The sequence below is a fragment of the Callospermophilus lateralis genome, chromosome 13 (genome assembly GCF_048772815.1).
Source record: "Callospermophilus lateralis isolate mCalLat2 chromosome 13, mCalLat2.hap1, whole genome shotgun sequence".
Classification (NCBI taxonomy): Eukaryota; Metazoa; Chordata; class Mammalia; order Rodentia; family Sciuridae; genus Callospermophilus; species Callospermophilus lateralis.
Window position 1 is genome coordinate 108,419,734 of NC_135317.1, and position 5,732 is coordinate 108,425,465.

Sequence of the window (5,732 nt, forward strand, 5' to 3'; positions counted from 1 at the left end):
CTTCAGAAAGTCTGACTTACGGGTGTCTTTCAGAAAGAGCGATCAACAGCCGTGGGGAGGTCCTGGAATAGACTTAACAATCTTCAGTTTCAATTTGTGAAATGAATAAAAACTAAAAGAGCCCCACTGGCCGAGTGGACAATAGACTCCCCCTCCCTGCCCACCCGTGGCCTCCATTCTGGAACAAATCAAAACCAAGCAGGCCCCGCACAGAGGTCATCACTGGGCTCCTCCGAAGCCCAGTGACGCAGGCCCCACCGCTGCCACGCCCCAGTCTAGCCAGGTGAATGCCCAGGGACCAGCCTGACGGGGAGGTCGCGATGGTGGGCCTGGTGGAGCACCGACGCCCACTGCACCCTGCTGAAGAAGGCCTTGGCGGCCCGCCCACCCACTCTCTACCACCTCTGGGCCCTCCTGGGGCGATGCTGTTAGTCCTTTTCTCGGTGCTTACACAACCAAGAGCAAACCTCGGGTCTGAGTGTGCCCAGGAGCCAGGGCCAAGGTCTCCATTTTGAAATGTCTATTTCACAGACGGAGCCGCTGCTGACTGCAGAGTCCTGCAGGAACAAGTCAATCTCCACCACAAAACAGCAGTCAGCGCAGCAATCAGCAGCCTCCTGGGGAAAATGCTCTTTTAAAAATAGCCTTCGTTGGGCCCATTCCCACCCCAGCAGCCCCTCTGCACCCAGGGCGCCTGCCTGGGAATCCCGCCTACCTGGGGCTCGACAGCCCCTGTGGGTCAATCGATGAGCAGGACGTTTTAAACAGTCTCTGAGGGAGGAGGGCAGGACGACGAGCAGGAGGCTCCCCTTCTCCCCTTCCCCAGGGACCATGGGGGGCTTGAGGTCTCCCACCCACTGGGGAAGGGGCTGTTCTGCCTCCCTCAGAGAGAGTGGGGCGGGGCCCCAGCAGTCACTCACCCTTGGTGCCCTGGTTTGAGGCGAGGGCCTCTTGTCTTGGGAGCTGGCCTGGGGTCATGGCAGCATCCACCCACCGGCCTGACCACCCTCTGCCCTCCTCTGCAAGGAAAGAAGGAGCCTGAGCCCCAGCCAGGCTGAGCCCTGCCCCGGGTGCCCTGACACCGGCCGAGTCACCTGGCCAGAGTCCCAGCGCCACGCTCAGCCCCGGCGCTGATGACACTGTGCTTCCTGGTGCGTGGCAGCCCGCTGTCCAGTCACCTGAATAAGGTCCACAGGGGACCCAGCCTGCCCAGGCTCTGGAGGAGTTTTGGGGACATGATGGTGACAGTTACTTTGTGTGTATGTGGCACTTGGGGATTTCCAAAGCACTTTCACCTTCGTCCTTTCACTAGAACCTGGCACAACCCTGTGGGTGGGCAGGGCTTGGCTCTCGTGCTGAGCAGAGGCTGAGGATGACAGTGGCTGACCAGGTCCCCCCGCTGGCCACGAGGGGCAGAGAGGGCCTGGAGGCAGCAGAGCAGGAGGCTGTGGTGCAAAGAGGCCAGCACTGAGGGGGCAGGGCAGCGCCGGGACGTCCGGGGTGGCCAGGGGCCTACAGGGCAGGACTCGCGCTCCTCCTTTCTGAGGCCCTGGGCGCAGGAGCTGGAGTGGGCGCTCCTTACACGCACTCGTTTCCACCCACACGCCAGGGGCGGGCAGGGCTGGGCGTCCCCAGGTTCCGAGCCATTGTGCAGGTTGCAAGGAGGGACAGTGCTGTGGCTCGCTCCCCCCGCCTAGTGGCCAGTGCCGAGAGTGACAGCCACTGAGCGTCCTGCGCCAGTGGGAGGCTCGGCCACACCCTTCCCTCAAGAGCAACTGGAGACCGTGACACACCGGAAAAACAGACTGCCCCCGGCACCAGCACAGCGTCCGGCTGCAAAGCAAAAGCCAAGGAAGGGAGTCAGCCGCTGTCTATCAGGCCGGGACGTGGGGACGCAGACTCTGCAGGGACGCTCCAGAGGCGGGGAGCACCTTGCATTTCCTGCCTCCCGGGAGCCTGCAGCTGAACTTGGAGAACACGGCATGGAAGCCAGGCACCCACACGCCCGAGCAACGGAGGCTGAGCACCCCAGAGGGTGCTGTGCCCGGCAGGAGGCAGCACTTCTCTGGAGAAAAACCAAGATGACACTTATTTGTTGACACTGTCATGGCTCAGATACACAGAAAACCCTCCTGATGCAAACTACTGAAAATTCTTGGTGAAATACTTTTTTTAAAAAAATCTTGCTTAATAATGCACCAATAAAAATGTGGGAACAAGCATCCTAATTAATGCACGGCGGGCATATGAGAAAACAGACTCTACAGCGGCAAGAACAGAGCGTGAAGAGAAGACACTGCAGAAAGTCAGCCAGCAGATCCGAACGTGGAAAAACGGTTTTTCTAAAAAGCTAAAAGTGATCAACTCAAAGTGAGCTTTCACAGCAGAGGATCACAGTGAGGAGAAAATGACTGAGGCGGGAAATCTGTGGACTCCTGATGTAGCTGGGGATGAAGGATGGACATGTGGGGGCGGGCTGCAAGCCCAGGGAGGACAGGAGCAGGAGAGCAGGGGGAGGGGGGGCCATGGCGCTGAGCTCTCCAGCACTAGCAGGCACCTCGCCCACCGCCAGGAAGCCCAGGCCCAGAGGGCAGAGGGCCTCCAAGGACCTCAGGCAGACGGCAGGACGTCCACGGAGGACTCTTCAAACTCGGGTAGGCGACAGAGGAGTCTGCTCAAGATGTCAGGAGAAACAGCGAGGCGCTGGAGGGAGGGTGAGAGGAATCTCCTGGGCCCCCCATCGCCCTGCCAGGGAGCCTGAACCTGCCTTCTGAGGGAAACGGGTCCAGAGCCCAGGCTGTCACTCAACACGAGACGCCATCCCAGTGGGGGATCTGGGCAGAGTGAACAGCACCTAAGCACAAATCAGAGGTGAAAACTAAGGGGCGGGCGAGAGCCAGGCCGGCGCTCACAGCCTCACCGCCAGGGCAGAGCGGAGCTGGTGAGACGCTGCGAGAGAGGTGCACAGGCTGGTTCCACCCGAGAGGGCCATTTCCAAACCTGCAGAGAGGACAGAAGAAGAACAGACTCAAGGCCTTCCGCTAACTGTGGTGGATGGATGAGTTTTATCCTGCTCCCTTTTTAAACCACTGAAAAAATAGCCTGAGAGCCAGAAGTGAGGTTAGCCAGGCGGCAGCCCACCTGCTCCCTTATGTCAGTGAAAAGCCTTCTCAAATACCCCCCGGACCTCTGCAGGTTACAAACCGCCCCGCAGAACACAGTGCTTAAGAAAGAGGCACAACAGCAGCATAAACTATGAAGCAGGCAGCAAGAGGTCTGAGGACCGACGTTCGCGATCTGCATGCTGACATCAACAGAACACTGCTGAGAACTTTTAAAAGATGGAGGTTATGGACGGATACCCCTGCTCGTAGGCCAACAGACCAGACCTGTTAAGACGGCTTGCTGCCCAGTGACCGATGGATCCCTCACATGCCAGATCAAGTCCTAGCAGGCCTGGCACAGACATGGACAAACGCCTTCTTTGACTTATCAAGATGTGCAAATGGCCTGATGAGAAGCAGGCAGAGCTTCAGGAAGCAAGAGTATCATGCTCCCATGGGCTGCTTTTCTTTTTTCTTTTTATTTTTTTATTCTAACTTGTTATGTACAGCAGCAGAATGCATTACAGTTCATATTACACATGTAGAGCAGACTTTTCACATCTCTCTGTGGTATACAAAATAGACTCACACCATTCACGTCTTCATCCATGTACTTTGGACAATGATGTCCATCTCATCCACCATCATTTCTAACCCTTTGCTCTTTTCTTTTGTGGTGCTGGGGCCTGAACCAGGGCCTTGGGCAGGAGATGCAGGCACCCTACCAGCTGAGCTACGGCCCCAGACCCCGGGGGCTGCTTTCCCTTCTTTCCTGCCGTTCACAGTCGCTGCGGACACTGCTAGGAGACTTTTGTTTTGGTGGCTGCAGGTCAGTCATGGGTCCCGCCCAGGGGGCTCCGCCCTGCAGCCTCTCTGGAGCCCCTTCAACATCCCCAGTTCGGTGCACGAGACGCTGTCCCTTGCCTGGAGTGAGCAGGAGGCCTGTGGTCAGCTGGCAGGGCACTGTCACGCAGTAGGCCACCGTTTTAGTCCCTGTTGAAACCTCCCCATAGTCAGATTGGACCCTGGGTGCACTGCTGCGTAAGTCCTTATAAAGCCTCTCCCAGAGCCGAGCTGTGGCACCGAGCAGCAGCCAACAGGGGGTGATGAAGGGGCAGGGAGGTGCAGGGAGCCCCTGCTGTGGCCACTGCTGGCTCCGGCTCCCAGGAAGGCGGCCGGGGGGCCTCACTAAGAGCTGAGAGCTGTGGCAGTCAGAGCTCAGAGCCACGGCCCGCGAGAGCTGCCCTTGCCTATTAGTGACTTCGATCAAAGTGAAGCCCAAGACCCCTCCGCCTGGGGGCGATGCTAGAGCAGCCAAAAGGACAACCGACAGGCCAAGGTGTGGGCCCAGCACCTCCTGACTTGAGGCTGTGGTACATGGATGCCTCAGGTCAGTGTGGTGCACATGTTGAGACCGGCGACTGTTTACATAGCACAGAAGACATGGAGGGAGGAAGGGCGGTCTTCCCCACAGTGGTGCAAAGTAATGACCTACACCTCACCCCGTGAACGAAAGTCCACTCAGAACAGACCATGGACCCTACCAACTACAGGACCCAACACAAGAGAAAATGCTGTGACACTCAAATCACCCAGGATAAAAGAAAAAGAAAGAATTGATACAGCTGATGAATCAGGCTTCATCAAAATTTTAAGTATTAACTCTTTGAAAGATACTGTCAAAGGAAAATTAAGACAACCATGGAATGAGAGTAATTGCAAATCAGATATCTAAAAAGACATGTCTGGAATATGTAAAGAGCCCTCACAACCAAATAACAACCTCCCTCCTGCTCACGGAAAGACGCAGAAATGTGATACATGGATAAATCTCAAAATCATGCTCCGTGAGGAAATTGGACTAAAAGAAGTGTGTAACATGATTCCACTTTTATAAAATTCTAAAAGACACAAAGTGTCCTCCGTAGCTCCAATGCAGATCCGCCGTTCCCTGGAGAAGGGAGGATCACCAAGGGCCCTGAGTACACTCTGGGAGGTGAGGAGTCTGCTGTCCTGCCACGGTGCTGTCTGCACAGGCATACGAACGTCACAGCTACACACCTGGAGGACTAGCAGTTACTGTATGTCCGCTGAATCTCCACAAAGTTGTGCTAAAAAACAAAATCATGTTAACACTTTCACCTGTCAAGGGCTTCTCGTGCTTCTTTGCACATCCCTTATTTTAATCAGAGTAGGAATGCATTCCCCTAAGAAGACCGTGTGCCCCATCTCCCTGGGAGGTAGGTGTAGAAAGACGAATACAACGAGATGTAAACAGAAGATCACGGATACTTTTGGAAGTCTTCCTAAACAGGAGCAACCCTTCTGGTCCTCCTCCTGTATGGAATGAAGTCTGTTGGCTGGAGCTCCAACAGCCCTTTGGGGCCACAAAGTGACTTTGCAAATGTTAACCAAGGATTGAAGATAGGAACAGAGGAGCCCAGGTCCATGATGACAAGTGGAATTCACTGTTAGTCCTGGTCATCCAACCCCTAGACTTTTTTTTTTTTTCTTTTTTGTACCAGGGGTTGGACTCAAGGTCACTTAACCACTGAGCCATATCCCTAGCCCTTTTTAGTTTTTGAGAAAGAGTCTTACTAGTTTGCTTCTAGCCTTGAGAAGTTGCTG